This window comes from Miniopterus natalensis, chromosome 2 (genome assembly GCF_054644295.1).
Source record: "Miniopterus natalensis isolate mMinNat1 chromosome 2, mMinNat1.hap1, whole genome shotgun sequence".
In the NCBI taxonomy this organism is placed as follows: domain Eukaryota; kingdom Metazoa; phylum Chordata; class Mammalia; order Chiroptera; family Miniopteridae; genus Miniopterus; species Miniopterus natalensis.
Window position 1 is genome coordinate 183,557,166 of NC_142082.1, and position 17,324 is coordinate 183,574,489.

Consider the following 17,324-nt stretch of genomic DNA (forward strand, 5'->3'; position numbering starts at 1 on the left):
CAAACTTTAATTTTTGATGATTCAGAGGTTATGTTTTACTCTAACAAAGGGCTCTCAGGGCCAAAATTTGGAAGACTCGTCCCAAATTTGCCATTAAATAGTTGTCAGATCTTGGGCATCTTTTCAGCATCCTGCTACCTTTACTTGAAAATAAAAGTGTGGGATTAAACAAACTCTTAGATTTCTCTGAGTTTAAAATGTTTTAAAAGAGCCTCCAACTGGCAAGAGATTATGGTAGAACTGAGTGGATTAGAGCCAAGTAATTATAAGCATTGCGCATTTACAGTGACCTTCATGGCTACAAGGTGCTTTCCTCCTTTATGAGATCTGAGCCTCACAGCCACCCTGGGAGGACGTCCTCACCACAGAAATTACGTTCAGTGTTGGTGACATAGGATGTTGCCTGGGGTACAAATCCTGTACATACAAATCCCAAGGCTTAAAAGGAAAGTCGGCAGCAATTAACATGTGCATTTTACAAAAAGAATAAAAGGAAGCATGACTGTCAGTAATCACAGCCTCATGCACCATCACAGGCACTCTGACCCTGGGTCCCAGGGCTTCTCTGAATACCCCTCCTAATGGTTGTTGGGAGGTCAGGCATGGTGACAATACTGGAAGTTCAGTGAGCTGCAAATGGCTTAATCCTGCCTTCAAAGAGTGGGCAGAAGAAGGATTATCTCTGAAGCCCACAAATGATCCCTTGAGGTTCTTTCTCAGCGGTACTTTGTCCACCTGGGTGCTGAGAAAGCCTGGAGTGGGACATCCAGCAGGGGCAGCTTCCCAGCCAGGGACACCAAACTGACTCCTGAGGAGCAAATGGAAAGTGTAGAGGGGTGCAGGGCATCCCAGAAAGAAGAACCCTTAGGGAGGGGTGGGAAAATGGGGTCAGAGAGGGGCACAGGCCAGTGTCGACAAGACCACCCAGGATTCAGAGGGCTACAAAGTAGGGCTGGTGTCCACCCTAAAACAGGAACAGTGAGGAAGAAAGGGGAACTGGTACCACATTTCTACACAGAAATCCCCATGTGGTTTAAACTTGATGAATTTCTCATAACTTGTCAGCTGCTGGCTAGGCTGAGAACTATGTTACACACTATGAATAGTTATAATTTTAACTCTCAGAACATGCAGAGATCATTTTGTTATTATTGTTATTAATAACCAGTGGACTTACACATACAATACCTCTCTTTCAAAAGAGCCCAGAAAACTTCACAGAATCCCAAATCACCAGGGATGCAGGTGGTATTAATAACTAAAATTTCAAAGCTAAAATGAAAACAAAAGTTTGTTTTCCAAAAAAATCCCAATGTTAGGTAGAACAGAAAATCCACCCTCACTTCCAATTTCTGGTCTGTGTAGGGCAACTTTTTACAATACTTAAACCGTGTCACTTACCTGCTCCAACCCTGACCCCTGCCCTTTGCTGCAAGTCCCACCGTGACCTGGCCCATCTGCCCCCTTCCAATCTCCCTCTCTGGCTGGCCCTGACTTGCTTCAACTACAATGCTTCCCACACTGTTTCTCTCTCTTTTTCTAATCCTCACCTGAGAATTTTTTTCCCCCCATTGCTTTTCAGAGAGAGTGGAACGGGGAGAGAGAAAGAGAAAGCCACATCGATGTGAGAGATATCTATTGGCTGCCTCCTGCACACGCCTCGACCAGGGCCAGGGATCAAGCCTGCAACCGAGGGATGTGCCCTTGGCCAGAATTGAACCCAGAACCCTAGAGTCTGAGGGCCAATGCCCTAACCACTGAGCCAGACCAGCTAGGGCCCCCCACTGTTTCTTGAACACACTAGGCTTGTTCCTGCCTCAGAGCCTTTGCACATGCTGTTCTCACTCCCTGGAATGCTCTTCTCTGAGGTAAGTGCCTGGCCAGCTCCCTGACAGCACTTGGCCCTCGGCCCAGAGGTCCTCAAAGGAGTCTCCCTGACCATCCTCTTGTATCCAGTTCCACCTCCCACCCTCCACCTCAACCCTACTACTTTCTATTCTCTTTGTATACTTCTTTAAAACATATATAGCTACCTGGATTTTTTACCCGTGTACAGTTTGCTCCCCCTTCTAGAAGATAAATTCCATTGGAGTGTCTCACCCATAATAGGTCCTCCCTAACTTGTTGAAATTGACAGACACACATGCTGGGATCTTTACAAGTGAAATGGTGCCAAAGAAAAGCAATGGTTTAAAGTGTTGTTAGCAATTGTATTTAGAAGCCGAATACTGACATCTCCTGGATTACCCAGGAAGAAAAAAAATACTACTCAGATGAGAGCAAAAATAATTTTTCAGTGATTCTTAAAAAGTCAAACCTTCTGCAACTACCAGCTTATGCAGCCACTCAGTCAGAAGGCCTTCCCACCTGGAGCCTCTTGAGCAACTTCTAGAGCACCCAGGGCCACATGTGTTTTTTGTTTTTATTGATCAAAAAGGGGTCCCCTCTGAATCAGAGGACACAACTGTGTTAGGAGACAAAAGGTCCAATCAGTTATACCATGCTTTAAATTCTCAAGTACTAGGAACTGCTCTGTCACTGAGTCAGCATTTATATTTATATTTATAGTGGAATTTGAAAATGTTTGGCCAGGATGAGTCCCCGCAGGACTTAGTCTGATACGACCTTTGTGTGCCAGAGGAAAACCCGATTACCTCTGAAATGTGGAAGAGACCAAAAAGACTTCAAGAGGCTGGAAACAAACTAGCTCTACGATTTCTTATTGCTCTGGAGCTTTCTTTAAATCGTGAACAATCCTTTAAGACACACACATTTCTCAAAGCAATGAAAGGCAGGAAAGCATCTTCTTGAGAAACCCAAGTGCCAGGAAGAAAGTGTGAGGCAAACTTCACCAGTGACCGCCAGAACCAGCACTGCTTCTCTTCACTGCAGGTTCTTGAAACGAGAGATCTTCCCAAAGTGGAAGCCTCAGTCAGGCCCCAAAATAAATGAACAAATAAATAAAAGTGAGAGAATAAATACATGGGCATACTTGACAAGAACCAAGAACCCAGAGTCTGTGGGTGTCTAGACCAAATCGTCTAATGCCAGCACTTCCCAAGCAAATGTGGCAGCCTGCCCATCCTGTCCCCTCAACTGTGGTATCTAAAGGGGAAGTGGCTCCACACAGACGACACTGGCTCCTGCTAAGACTTCTGAGGGGTGCCCCAATAGTGGCCCCCACCACCCCACTCACCGCATATGTCCTTCACAGAACCAAATGCTCTCTCTTCCCAGCATTTATAGTGGGAAAATCAACTAATTTTTGGAGACAGTGCACTTTGGAGAAAATGCTATTGCAGCTGGAGACAAAGTCTTAGATATCCGCAATAAGATACTCTGACTCTAAGGAACTGTAAATGGGTGCTGGAGTGTGTGAAAGTATGAATAAGCAGATCTGAGGAAATATTATGAAGCCATGGTAACAGAAACCATGGAAGAAACTCCGGTTGCACAGAACTGTTTAAAAATAAACCGGATACTAAAATACCAGCAAAAAGCTACAATGACTCACATGTTCTCCTCAAATACGAGTACAGCCAGTTCTTTGATGGTCTCCCAGGCTTTTTCCCCATCGGAGAAACGTGAGACAAAGAAAGTGAAAAGAAGTGAAAGAAGCTTTGAAAATTTTCTCTAATTTTACCAGCAACTTGGTATGAATAAGACCTTATATGTTTTAGAGTTTGATGAGAGTATGGAAACCTACATTCATGCAACAAGAATTGTTTTTTTGATAAAAGCCCAACTGAATTCAAAAGCATAACTGAGGCCCCGGAGTGTCCCACACTGACTGCATTCTCAACGCAGTCAGGGTGGTCAAGCACCGCAGCACATCTGTCATTAACGTGCAGCCTTTAAGGCATTTTGTAGGCACGTGACCACCTTTTCCCTTTCTCCCCTTGCGTGTATGCCCCACCTCCACCCTGGACCCTGTCTCCACTGTATGTCCTCTAACTATACTTACACATCTTTTAATGTGGCAGCTACAGAGAAGGCCCTCTTGGGCCTGCACATGGAACAAACCCACAGTCTCAGCCCTGGGGCCCCACTCTGGCCTGCCCTGCCTGTCCAGCTGGCCTCAGCCTCCTGCCAGGCCCTGAACAACCACACATGCCACGCACCACTGCCAGAGATTGCCCCTCCTCATCAACTCCTACCCATCCTGCAAGGCCCAGTTTAAATGTCACCTCCTCTGAGGAGCCTCCCCTACCCCCCACCATGCCAGTGACCCTCTGCCTACCACTGTCCCCTTACAGTTCCTCTATGGTGCCATTATTTCCCAATGAAGTTGGTAGCTCTTAGGGGGACCCTGGTGCCTATCGTAGTACCTAGAGCTGCTCAGTGACAGCTGCTGAAGGAAGAAATAAAGCCAGGGAATGGATTTCTCAGGAACACTCCGAGTCCTGGGCGCCCTCGTCAGTCTAGAACATGCCTCCTCCCTGTTCCCCTTCCCCTGCCCTACCTACTCACTCACTGTATCTCTTCTTTCCTCTTCCCATGACAATGATTACTCTCCTGCACAAACGGCCACTCTTCCTCATGCCCAGAGGCTTATTTTGGACACACTGCATCCTCACCTACAATTCTGCTTAGAGTCAGAGCATCAGGAAAACTTGTTTGCAAAAAAGCTCTTCTGCCAGTTGAACAGTTTCAACAAGGTAATGGTACTTAGGGGACCCCTTAAAATTTACTTTGTGAAGGCTAACTTTTCATCTTTTGCAACATAAATTATTCAAGATCCATAATCACGGAGATTTCAATTTGGTTTGTTATCAAAAGCCCAGGAGAGTCACCCAAGTACACAGTGGCGTTGAGCAGGGAAAGCATTGTCCACACAGACAAAGGGAAACCCAGGAAGGGGCTCATGACAGGAAAACTCAAACACATGTGGCTTGTGGAAACACAGGTGACTGACCAGCAGCTCCTTCAAAAAGCACAAGATCTGGAAGCCTGCTGCAGACACCCACTACCACGTGGAGAAGAGATCCCCAAGATTCTCATTCTCTCAACTTCTATCCCATCACAATGTCCATCCCCGACACCATTTAACAAGCATGTGCTCAGAGGCCACCAGCGTCCTAAATATGTATACATGGTCCCTGGCCTCAAAGAAGGGTTCTGTACAAGGAGTCAGGCATGTAAACCAACACATCCAATGCTGTTACTTTCCACCCTCGCCACCCTGTTCAGTGGCTACACCTCCTTGCCTAGTCTAGAGCCCTGCGTTTCCCACTGAACTCAGTTCTCCCTGACCTGGACTTGCCCAAGGCCCAAGTAGGGATGGAGGCCCTAAGCCCTTTCCACCGAACCCATGTAGCTCTAAGAAGCAGGAACGTCCAGCACCCTAGGGGCGCCGTGCTGTCTGGGGCCAGCTGCGCAGACATGGAGCCCGAAAGGCTACTCCTCCCCAATCGAGCAGCCCTGGACCCTATCTCCAGAAAGTTCAGTCTTCCACTTAGTAGCTTCAGAGTGAGACAATCAGGTAAGAGGTCTGCTTATTCCTGCCCAGCAGACTTTTCCCAGCTCACTCCCTTATCACCTCTTATCCACACTGCATAGAGTAAAACAAAAGCATCCTGCTAAATGCTGGATCTGAGCTGACAGTTCTAAGAGCTAATGCCACTTAAACAGAGCAGAATAGAAAATGTGTTTGAAACAAGCCAAGCAGACCCTTCAGGTGACTTTGGGGAATGTCTTTTGAAATCATTCACTCCCTAGCTGCACTAGGGGTTTTGTTTCTAAATTAGAAAGTAACTGAATTAGTTTCTAACTCATAATTGTATAGGATAGTGAATACTCAGTAGTGAATTCCTATGGCCTGAGAATGAAATGAAATGGTTCTGAAGATCCTAGAGAAAGGTGGGTCAGTTTATTTTATTTTTAAAATTGGCCTGAAGAAGAAAGGAAAGCCCGGCAGAAAACACTTAAGAAAGCCTCTGCCTTTGGAATGTGCAAGGAGGTGTTAAAAGGCTTGAGCTTTCCCTCCCAGTGATCTGAGGGAAATAAACTCAAACCTCACTGTTGTGTCGCACAGCAGCCTTCAGAAGCACTTGGGGAAGTTCCTTCTCTAGGACAGTTCACTGGGTATGACCTGTGTCAAGGACCACACTGAGCAGAGGGTGCACAAACAAAACAGGCCCTCTGGCGATTTCTGGGTGGAGAGTCAGCTCACGCAGTCCTTCTCCTACTCCACCTGGAATTCCACTGAGACAGTCTCTGCCCTTTTAATCTATGTGTAACCTAAAACAGGTGCTCAAGAAATCAGACGGGACCACAAGGTGAAGGGGAGAGAAAAAGAGGGGAGGTGCTGTCTGGATTCTGAAGGTTAGAGAAAGTGACATTTTCTATGTGAGAAATCAGCACTAAAAAAAAATACTAGATCTGGAGTTGTGTAGTAACCCTTGAAATGACTAGTTTTGTCCCTGGTGCCTTTTACATCTGAATAGCTCACAGAAAACAAGTCATGGCAGGCCCCCTGGTCATCTTCAGATGGCTTTCCATGTTCTGGGTAATAATTGTCTCAGGTTAGAGGGAACTGGCAACAAAGGTAGGATGAGACCCAGAGTCACCAGGTCTCTCAGTCCAGGCCGTCAGCTTTTAGTTCACCCCCAGGTTTTACCAAGGAGCTGGAGCAAACAGCATTTACATGTCCCCAAATTCATTTTTCTTATGTAACAGAAATGTGTCAGCTGACAAGTCCACGCCTTGGACTGATTTTTACTGCAATACTTTTTGAGACCTCTGGTTGGCAAGCACCCTGGGAACGTGGGGCCTCAGACTGAAGATTTCCCCAAGCTAAATATTGACTTGATGCTCTGCAGGTTTAAAAATAGAAAAAGTTTCCTTAAAAAGGACAAAAATGATACACTTCCCATATTGATATTAATGTGAGAATGCAAACAACAGCCCAAGAAAATCTATAGAAGAACTCCAAGATCTGAAAGAAAAATGGAGAGCAGGCCTAGCTGAGCCAGAAACAAGTGGTCTAACACCTCCAGTTACTCCCCCTCCCCACAGCCCTATGAGGGGCCAACCTCACAGTGGGAATGGAATATGCTCTCACAGGGCAGTATTTTTAGGAGAAATATGACCATGTTTGCTTTCAAGGTTGGGGTGGAACGATGGAGCCAGGCCTGAATTCTAGTGCTCCCTCTGGCCTTGACTGCATATGCCACTTTCCCGCCAGCCTTGGTCTCCTCTCCTACTGAGAGAAAGACATTCCCCTAAATCACTGTACAAACAGGATCACTGCACTTTGTGGTCAGTCCCTCTAGTCATTCACTCATCAATTCACTTACCCTGGACACCTACTATGGTCCAGGTGTGGAAGACCACAGTGAACAGATAAAGTCCCCAACTTCTCAGAGCCTGCATTTTAAGGGTTTGCACATATCAAGCCTTCCATGAGCTGTTGAATGCAGGAACACTCCTCTTAGCACCAGACACAATGACCAGATTTCTGAAGTTGGATTTTTCCTGGCCCTCTGCATTAGTACAGCCTGCTGCAGGGAAGGTGGTGATGGTGACACTCGAGTAGGACGATGCTGTGATCAGTCCAACAAATGTAACCTATTATTATTATTACAGAGTCAGCCATTAAAGAATAAAAACAGAAATGAAATGGGGGGGAAAAATGCTGGCGTAAAAACTCAATTTCCTCCTTTACTCGGTAATTAGGACAATATTTTACTCCCAAAATAGACTTGTATATTCTATGCAATGAGAAGAAAGAAATGCATTGCAGAGTAACTTATTAGACTGTGAGCTGCTCAAGAGCAAGCTCCAATCATCTTCATCTCAAAATCTGAGGAGCTGCACACAGGCAGCTGCACAAAGAAGAACATGTGTTTGCTGACTGAGCAACAGCGGCTACTGTTCACTGTAACAGTTACACACAGAGGGCCAGCGTGCTCCAGGAGCCTTCCACGCCTCTCTTTAATACCCACTCCTCCTCTTACAGATGTGGGAGGGGAGGAGGAAAGAAGCCCAGTCACTGAGGTCAGCGAGTTAGGAAGTGTTGCCACCAGAATGTGAGCCCTGCACTGGGGACAGGGAGACTGCCATGGCCTGGAGATGGGGCACCTGCCAGTCCCTGGTCTTCGCAGTTCGCAGTTCCTTCCCTTCAAGCTGGCACCCCCCTCGGCCCCACCTATGCCTCCTCCAACTGCCCACTCTTTCCACTTTCTTGATAGTATCCTTTCAAGTACAGATGTATTAATTTTTATAAAGTCAAAGTTATGCATTTTTTCCTTTTGTTGTTTGTTTTGGTATCCGCTAAGAAACCACTGCCTAATCCCAGGGGTTGAAGATTTACACCTGTTTCGCTCTAAAAGTTTTACAGATCTAGTTCTTACAGTTAGGACTCTTGATTCATTTAGAGCTAAGTTTCATAGGTGGTATGAGGCAGAGGTCCAAATTATTTCTTTTACATGTAGATCTCAAATGGTCCCAGCACTAATTGTTCAAAAGACTCTTCTTCTTTTCATTGAAATAGCTTGGCACTCTTGCCTGAAATCAATTGACCATAAATGTTAGGGACTCGTTCTGTTCTCTTGATTCTATCCCACTGACCTATCCTCATGCCAATAGCATACTGTCTTGAATACTTGCAGACTTGTAGAACTTTCTGAAACTGGGAAGTGTGAGTGCTTTAATTCTGTTCTGCTTTTTCAAAATTGTTCTGACTACTCTGGATGCCTTGCATTTCCATATGAATTTTAGAATCACCTCGTTCATGTCTATAAAAGGAGTCAGCCGGGCTTTTGAAAGGGGTTGTGCTGAACCTGTGCATCAATTTAGGAAGTACTGCCATCTTAACAACGCTAAGTCATCCAATGCATGGATGTGCAGCATCTTTGCATTTACTGAGGTCACCTTTAATTTCTTTCAACAATGTTTTGTAATTTTCATTGTACAAGTCTTGTACTTCTTTGGTTAAACTTGTTCCTAAGTATTTTATTATTTTTCATGCTACTATAAGTGGAATTATGTTCTTAGTTTTATTTTTTAATTATTCACTGCTGGCTTATGGAAAGACTAGACATTTTATATACTGATCTTGTGTCCTGCAAACTTGCCAAACTCACATATTAGTTCTAATAGTTTTTAGTTGATTCCTTAGGATTTTTACATACAACATCACATCATCTGTGAACAGATAGTTTTACGTTTTCCTTTCTAATCTGCATGTCCTTCATTTCTCTCTTGCCTCACTGCCCTGGCGAGAGACTCTAGAGCACTGTTGCAGAAGCAGTGAGAGCAGGCATCTTGCCCTTTCAGTCTTCCTCTTCCCAGCTCTGTGAGTTTCATCCATGCCCTCTATCAGGTCAGGGAAGCTCCTACCCTGCAGAGTGTTTTCATCATGCAGGAGTGTTGCACTGAAGGGGTGTGCTTTGGCTTTTCATGTTACAAAACAAACAGATATCACCAAGGACCAAAGTTAGCTTAGATTAAAATCCCTTGACATTACATTATTTATTAGGATTAGTGTGAAGTGTCATATAGAGCCAAATAAAAATCTAGTTTAAGCAACTCAAAGAAAACAGCTTATTCTCTGGCTCTGAGAAAAAGATAAATTGTGACATTAAAGAAACAGAAGAGGATGCTCGACCTGAATCTTGGCCTCCTGCCTTTCTCCCTAAAGAACCTGAGTTTCAGCACCCTCTCCAGCTTCTCCACAAACTACCAAACCCTGGGGTCCCAGGCGGCCAGTATCTATGCAGGTGCCAGGGGCTCAGGCTCTTGGATCTCCATATCCCACTCAACCAGCATCCAGGTGTCTGGGGGTCCAGGGGACAGGCTGCGAGGATGGTTGGGGGTCTAGCAGGAGTATGGAGGTATACAGAGTGAGAAGGAGACCATACAGTACCTGAATGGTGACTCAGCCTCCTACTGGAGAGGGTGAGGAGCCTGGAGGCTGATAATCAGAGACTGGAGAGCAAAATCCAGGAACACCTGGAGAAGAAGGGACCCCAGTTCAGAGATTGGGGGCATTATTTCAAGACCACTGAGGACCTAAGAGTTCAGATCTTTGCAATGCTGTGGACAATGCCTGCATTGCTCTGCAGATTGCCCATGCCCATCCTGCTGCTGATGACTTCAGTCAAGTATAAGACGGAGCTGGCCATGCACCAGTTTGTAGAGAGTGACATCAATGGGCTCTGAAAGGTCACTGATGACACCAATAACACTTGGCTGCTGCCAGAGACAGAGATCAAAGCTCTCAAGGAAGAGCTGCTCTTCATGAAGAACCATGAGAAGGAAGTAAATGGTCTACAAAACCAGATTGCCAGCTCTGGGTTGACTGTGGAGTTGGATGCCCCCAAACCTCAGGACCTCAGCAAGATCTTGGCAGACATCTGGTCCCAGTACAATGAGCTGGCTTGGAAGAACCGAAAGGAGCTAGACAAGTACTAGTCCCAGCAGATTGAGGAGAGCACCTCAGTGGTAACCTCACAGACCGCTGAGATAAGGGCTGCTGAGATGACACTCGCAGAGCTGATATATATAATCCAATCCCTGGAGATCCACCTGGACTCGAGAAATCTGAAGGCCAGTTTGGAGAAACCTGAGGATAGGTGGAGACATGCTATGCCATGCAGATGGAACAGCTCAGCGGGCTCCTGTTGCCCCTGGAGTCAGAGCTGGCACAGACCTAGGCAGAGAAGGAGCACCAGGCCCAGGAGTACGAGGCCCTGCTGAACATCAAGGTCAAGCTGGAGGCTGAAATCACCACCTACTGCTGCCTTCTGGAAGGGGAGGACTTCAATCTTGGTAACGCCCTGGACAACAGCAACTCCATAAAATCCATCCAAAAGACCACCACCCATAGGACTGTAGATGGCAAAGTGGTATCTGAGATCAGTGATAGAAAAGTTCTGAGGCATTAAGGAGGCAGCAGAAGTGGGACACCCCTTGGGGGGCAGGAGGCCAATAAAAAGTTCAGAGATCACTGGGGGAAAAAGGAAACAAAAATACCAGAGAAAAAAATGGATGTGCCCAAAACTTATGTAAGCCTTTGCATGATAAAATGTCATGTGGAAAGCAAATAAGGAAAAATGGATTCAACACAACCAACAAAATCTTTTACCTAAAATATATTAAGGGCTGATATAATGACTGAGGATCCAATTCTATTGCACAAAGAAGCTGCCACAGATAAGCCAACAGGAGAAAAGACAGCTGGGGCACAGGCAGGAAGGCTCCCTGAAGTTCTACCTGCTAAGCCAGGCAACAGAACTAGTGAAAAGCCTCGCACGGTTCCCAGTCCTCTCCTTTCTGCCTGTCATCCACTGAGAAGCATCCTGCTGCAGCTACAGGAAAGCAGTCTCCTCAACCAGCCTGGCCCCAGAGCGACAATGTGGAACTGCACCTAGTGCCCGACAAAGGACAGGCACAGTGAGTAAGAAAGACATTTTTGTTATGTTAAGCCTCTGAGATTTGGAGTTCGCTTGTTACTGCAGCATAACCTAGCCAAGTCTAACAGAAAATTACCCTGTGGGGAAAATAGTTTAACTCCCTTTAAAAATGGAAATAACTTGTAAAAATAAGAACAATTAAAATGACAATGCCAGTTTTAGTGGGGCTACAGGACAATGGGAATGTACTCTAACACTGCCCATAGGCTTCATGGAAAAATCTGGAAACACAGAACAAGGCAGATAACAGTTACCGACCTCTGACCCTGCAGTCCCACTCTGGGGAATACGCTCTAGCAAATAAACTCAAAGACAAACAGCTTGAACAAAATGTTCATCTCGGTAATACTTATAGCAGCGAAGACTGGCAACAAGTCAAATGCTCGCAAATGGAGAAAACATGGTGAGCTGACAGAGTGGACACCACTCAGCCATTACAAAGGACAAGCGGAGCTGGGAATAAGCAAAAAGCAGCAGAGTACAACAGCACATAGACATTCATTACACATAAACTTTATTTTCATTTTTGTAGCCTCAGTGAGGCAGACACTCAAAAATTTGCTAAATGACTGAATGTCTGAACCAACAAATGACCTAGTGAGTGTATGCAGGGGGGACGGAAGGACGGACAAAGGATGGAGGAGACATGGTGATGCAGTGAATCTCCTTAGCCTCATTTCTGTAAAATGGCTTCAGCGTATCTGCTTTAAGATGCATATATTTGCATTAGGGAAAGGGAAACTTTCTTCATATAATAAAGCCAGATTCACATTCAAGGGAATGACTTTACACAAAGAAAAACTCACTAAATTCCCAGCTCTCCCACACTAGGAAGGAGTCCGCAGCAGGTGGTATCCCTGAAGTTCAAGGTGGGGCTGGCAGGCCACCGGTCAGTGTTAGACAGAGACAGAAATGGGATCAGGCCTCTCCGAGGTCGTGCCCAAGTGCTAGGAAAGTGGTGGATACACAATGAAGATTTCATCATTCAGACATCTGGACACTTTCTGTTGCCTCCTATTTGTCATCACAGAACCTCCTTCCATAACTATAAACACCATGTGTCTTCCTTTGGACTAGTCACATTAATGGAAAAAATTCACCAGAAAATTTTGTTTTTAATATATCTTTATTGATTTCAGAGAGAGGAAGGGAGAGGGAGAGAGACAGAAACATCAATGATGAAAGTTGTCATTGATCAGCTGCCTCCTGCACGCCCTCGACCCAGGATCGAGCCCACAACCTATACATGTGCGCTGACCAGGAATCAAACGGCGATCTTCTGGATCCTAGGTTGATGCTCAACCACTGAGCTATGCCCGGCTGGGCTTCACCAGAAATTTAAAGAATAGTAATACTAAGTTGTCTTTCATCAGATAAACTCTCATTTCTCCTCAGTGTTGCCTTAAACCCCACCACGCCTTTTCTCTTGCCTTGCCCTGGACTGGCCAGTGCCACCTGTCTTCATCCCTCTTACCCTCAGGGCACCACAGGAACTAACACCGTCAGTTCCTTGAGTCTAATTCTCCCTCACACCTGCCTGGAGAAAAACTCCACCTCTACCTATCACACTGTCCTCAGCCTCCTCACAGTTACAAGCAGTACATTGGGTGCTGGAGGAAACTCACACCTCCTCAGGAGTCCTCCTCACTGCCTGCTGTCTCCCACAGAGACATCGTGCAGTCCATCTCCCTGGCCACCTCCCTTCCTCTCACTCTCAGTAGATGACAAATCTCACCTCAGAGAACAGGGACAAGTGGGCAATCAGAAGCCCCTCCACTTCCTGCATAACTCGAAGGCATCTGCATACACACTCCTGTCTAAGGCTGTCCCCTCATCCCCTTCCTCTCATGGCCACAGGACATCCCTCCACCCATCAATTCCTTTCTCTGCATCTTTAGCCTTGACTGGCTGACCCTCTCTAGCTCTTGCTCGCCCCTTTCCCCTTCACAGCCAAGCTTCTTACAAGAGCTACCCACTCTCAAGGTCTCCAGTTCTCACCCCACCCATTCATTTCTCAGCCTACTGCTTCCTCTCCCATCTTTCTGATGAAAATGATCAGACTAGAAAGCCCAAGACCTCCCAGGCTGCAGATACTTCTCAGGCTCCCCAGTGTTAGGGAAACTGAATGGCAGCTTCAGATCTTTCCACTGCCTCTCCTGCACTCTCTCCTCCTACAGCCACACCCCTGCTCACACTACCACCTCTCCTGGCTCCCCTCCTCCTCTGCCCAGGCCTTGGATAGTGAAGTGCCTTGGGATTCTGTCCCAGGCCAACCCTCCTGCTGCACACACTGCCTAAGCAAGCTCTTCTGTTCCCACACCAAACCACCTTTAACCTCAGGACTCCCAACTGGCATCTCTGGCCCAGCTCTCTCATAGGAACTCCAGTCCCACGCATCGGACTGCCTGCTGGACCCTCCATTTGGCCATGACACAGCCCCTGCAAACCACTTCCTACCTGCCCTGAGCCAATTCCAGTCCTGGTTTCCTACATCAGGGAAGGGTTCTCCCATTTACCCAGCTGCTCCAGCCAGAAACTCTCTTCTTCCCACACCCAACCCCCCACCAATCCTATCACATTAAATCATTTTCCAAGACCTGACAACACTGGCTGTCTTTTCCTGAATCCTTCAGCTTCGCCCAATGGCTACCTTTGTTAAGGCCACCACCATCTTTTGCCCAGATCACTAATGGCCTAACCGGTCCCCAGCCACCGATATGGTCTCCCTGCCTTTCATTCTCCATGATGCAACCACGGTGGTTGATGTGTCTTTCAGAAGATGGAAGTATGCTTCTTCTTGAAATCCCTCCAAGGTTTCTTACTGTGGCCAGCATGGCCTCCCAGTTCTAACCACTGCCCCCTCCAGCCTCACCACTCAACACCGAGTCACACTGTACCCGCTTCAGCCACAGTTAACAACCTGCAGTTAGCACTACACAAGTACCACATTCCTTGCCTTTGGGGCTTCACACATGCTGTTCCCTCTGAACAAACATACACATGAATGAAAGGAGGGGGAATTAACTTCTTGGGGGCAGTTTCAAAAGTAAAAGTAAAAAACCCTTTCAATTAGTTTTATAATGTTAAAAAAATATTTAAACTGAGTTGGGAGCACAATGTAATATATCTAATATAACCCAGGGTGAGGCCTTCAAAAACACAAGTACCCAAAGTCCACCTCAGTCTAGGGGGTAAGAAAGGAAGAAGACAAAGAAAGCCTAAGGACTTGTAGGGGAGGAGAAGGAAGTGCTGACTGAGCGTCCCCAAACCAGAGCTGAGCACACAGTACAGGTCCCTCCTGGCTTCCAACTAGGTAACAGCAGTAATGCACTGTGCCCACCACACTCCAGGCCACTCTACACCTGGCCCCTAACGCTCACTGTGGTCTGCACTAAGCCTCTCTTGAGTAACTTGCCCAAGTTTTATCACCTGAGTGGGGAGGGGGCTGGAATCATTCTCGGGTCTGTCCCCACACACCCTCTCCTGACACTTCCCCTTCTCCACAATGTGGGGGTGGGCTAGATGAAAAGGGTCTTTGCAATTCTGATTTTCTACCACTCTAAATATGGAAAAGGGTATGACCTCTGTCATAAAGATGTATGTATTAGCCACAATTAAACACATTCAACAGATGTGGCTTCTTCTGCCCCACATACGCAAGCTCTCTACGCTGATTGCCCAGGCAGTCTGAGTCAACAAAGACTCACTGTATGGCTCTAAAGAACAAGCGTACGTTGACTTGCCACCATGTTAACCCAGGAGTCGTCCCAGTTACGCCACAACACGTAAAGCTGCCTGCCAAGGACAGAAGAGCTGTTATTCCAACATAATCTTAGAATCCCTTCCCACACATAGACACACTCGTCGTCTCTCTCTCTCTCCCCTCCTCTCACACCCAGCTAGTGCTCAGGGTTGGAGAGCACATGAGTACATATCAGCTCATCACCACCACCACCTCCCCCATTCACTTCAGGGTGTCCTGACATCCTACACACAGTACCTAACAAGTGACAGGTGGCCACAGATACAACTGACATGACTGATGAAGTGGCAGGGAATTGGGCTGCTGTCTGGGGCACCTTCATTTCATGTTTATCCCCTGAGTTCTCGGTGCAGCTCCACCGCTGCCAGTTGCTAAGCTACAAACACTTCCTGAGAGTTCCTTCCCTCAGCCAGACGGACTTGCCCAGTGGGATACTTCTTCCTTGAGCTGCAAGTTTTCCAACTCAAGAGACATACTTAAAGCCTAAAAAAGAAAAGTCACGTAGGCCCAGATGAGACAGAAAGCTTCTCTGGCAGCAGAAGGAAAACTACAGAATGGGTCAGGAGGCTGCCCTTTGTTCGGGCAAGAAAAGGGGGGCATTCAACAAGGCAGATGTGACAGGAGAAACACAGACTCTGAGAGTGGCGGTAGGAGGTACCTTCAAGGTCTGCTAAAGCAGGTTTCCAAGATTCCACAGAGGGCATTATGAACAACAGCAGGAGTAAGAGTGGCCTCAGGTCAACCGCTTCGGCTTCTTTCAACCCCTCCACTTTGAGGCAGCCCCTTCCAGAAGCAGGGCTTCCTGTCACACAAAGGGCCTCTGTGGGCAGTTCCCCGCTGCCTCTTTTCCTGCACAGAGCAGGGGCACCTCCCGAGGCTCTTCCCTCAGAGTCTTTCTGCGGCCCGGCGAGTCGTCCACCTGAAAACTAGAGGCAGCAAGACAGGACACCACCAAAGAACATGGCACTCCTGGATAAATCTAGGCGGTCTCTGAAACGTGCATCTGTGATTCTTTACAAGACATGCTGGCATGACTGCTGAATGGCCTGGCCACCTCACCCAAACTACCTAAGAGGACTGTGATTGATACTGCTTATCTGTAAAACGGAATCCAATCTGCCTTAGAGGTTCTGAGGATCAAGTGGCATCTGTCTGAGATCAGGCACAGGGCCAGTGTGGGGCCTTCAATAATTGGTCACAGTGCCAGAGTGAGGGTGGTGACTACAGATCAGCCTCCGTCAAACAAGCCAGGCACAAACACTGAGCATTCCCCTTCCCATGGGGTTGACGGACACAACCTCCTCCAACACAGAGAGTGACACTTTCTCAAAGAGAATTCTGCACAAAATGCTACAGAACAGACAGGAGGATCCAGAAAGGATGCACAGGGCTGACATTTCCGTGAGAACTCATCACTGGAGAAGTAGGGACAGGCACCCCATGCAGAGGAAACTGTATGGCAAAGAGAACGGGGTACAAACCAGCTCAGTGCACTGTCAGAGGTCCTTGAAGCAAGCCCTGGGAAGTGGTTGTGGCTTCCAAGGAGAGGGGACAGAATTTACACAGGGCAGGGTGCCCATGGGCACACTGCTGGTTGCCAGCCTGAGTCACTCATTACACTGCAAGAAGAGAGACCTATGCTCCATCTACCTATCAGCACGTCCTGACAAGCCACCCACCATGAGAAGGCTAGGAAACCACTGATGCAGCTTCACGCCCACCAGAGCTGTGTCAGGAAATGAGCTGCTCAAGTACTTCTCAAGAAGTACTGTGAATATGTGCCTTTGAAGTTAAAAAAAGTCATGCAAACAATCAAAGAATTTGGTTTTTAAGTAGGTATCTATGCACTCAACTATGGTGCCACTTTCTCAAGAAACTATTCCATTTCATTCAAATGTACAAACTAGAACCAACATCTCCTGTTCTAGAGAAGAACACAGGGCCAGTTTGGACCTGGTGTGACAAACTGACAACTGAGTTCTAACCTGATGGTGATTTTATTTTTTTAAAAATTTCATATAACCCTAACTGGTTGTGCTCAGTGGTTAGAGCACTGACCTGTGGACTGAAGGGTCCTGGGTTCGATTCTGGCCAAAGGCACCTACCTCCATTGCAGGCTTGATCCCCACCCCAGCTGGGGTGGG

General features: G+C 46.9%; 1 protein-coding gene and 1 pseudogene across 4 annotated transcripts in view; one reads left to right on the forward strand and one right to left on the reverse strand.

Moving 5' to 3' along the window:
* Positions 1-17,324, reverse strand: part of PACSIN2 (protein kinase C and casein kinase substrate in neurons 2) — a 112,884-nt gene that overhangs the window by 40,918 nt on the left and 54,642 nt on the right. Inside the window, exon 2 of one of the 4 annotated variants that reach the window (XM_016210241.2) lies at positions 9,869-9,954. The exons of the other annotated variants lie outside the window; for them this stretch is intronic. The gene's annotated coding sequence lies outside the window, so the exon portion shown is untranslated. The remainder of the gene's footprint in view (positions 1-9,868; positions 9,955-17,324) is intronic. 4 annotated transcript variants of the gene reach the window in all.
* LOC107534992 (keratin, type I cytoskeletal 18 pseudogene) lies at positions 9,602-10,889 on the forward strand (annotated as a pseudogene).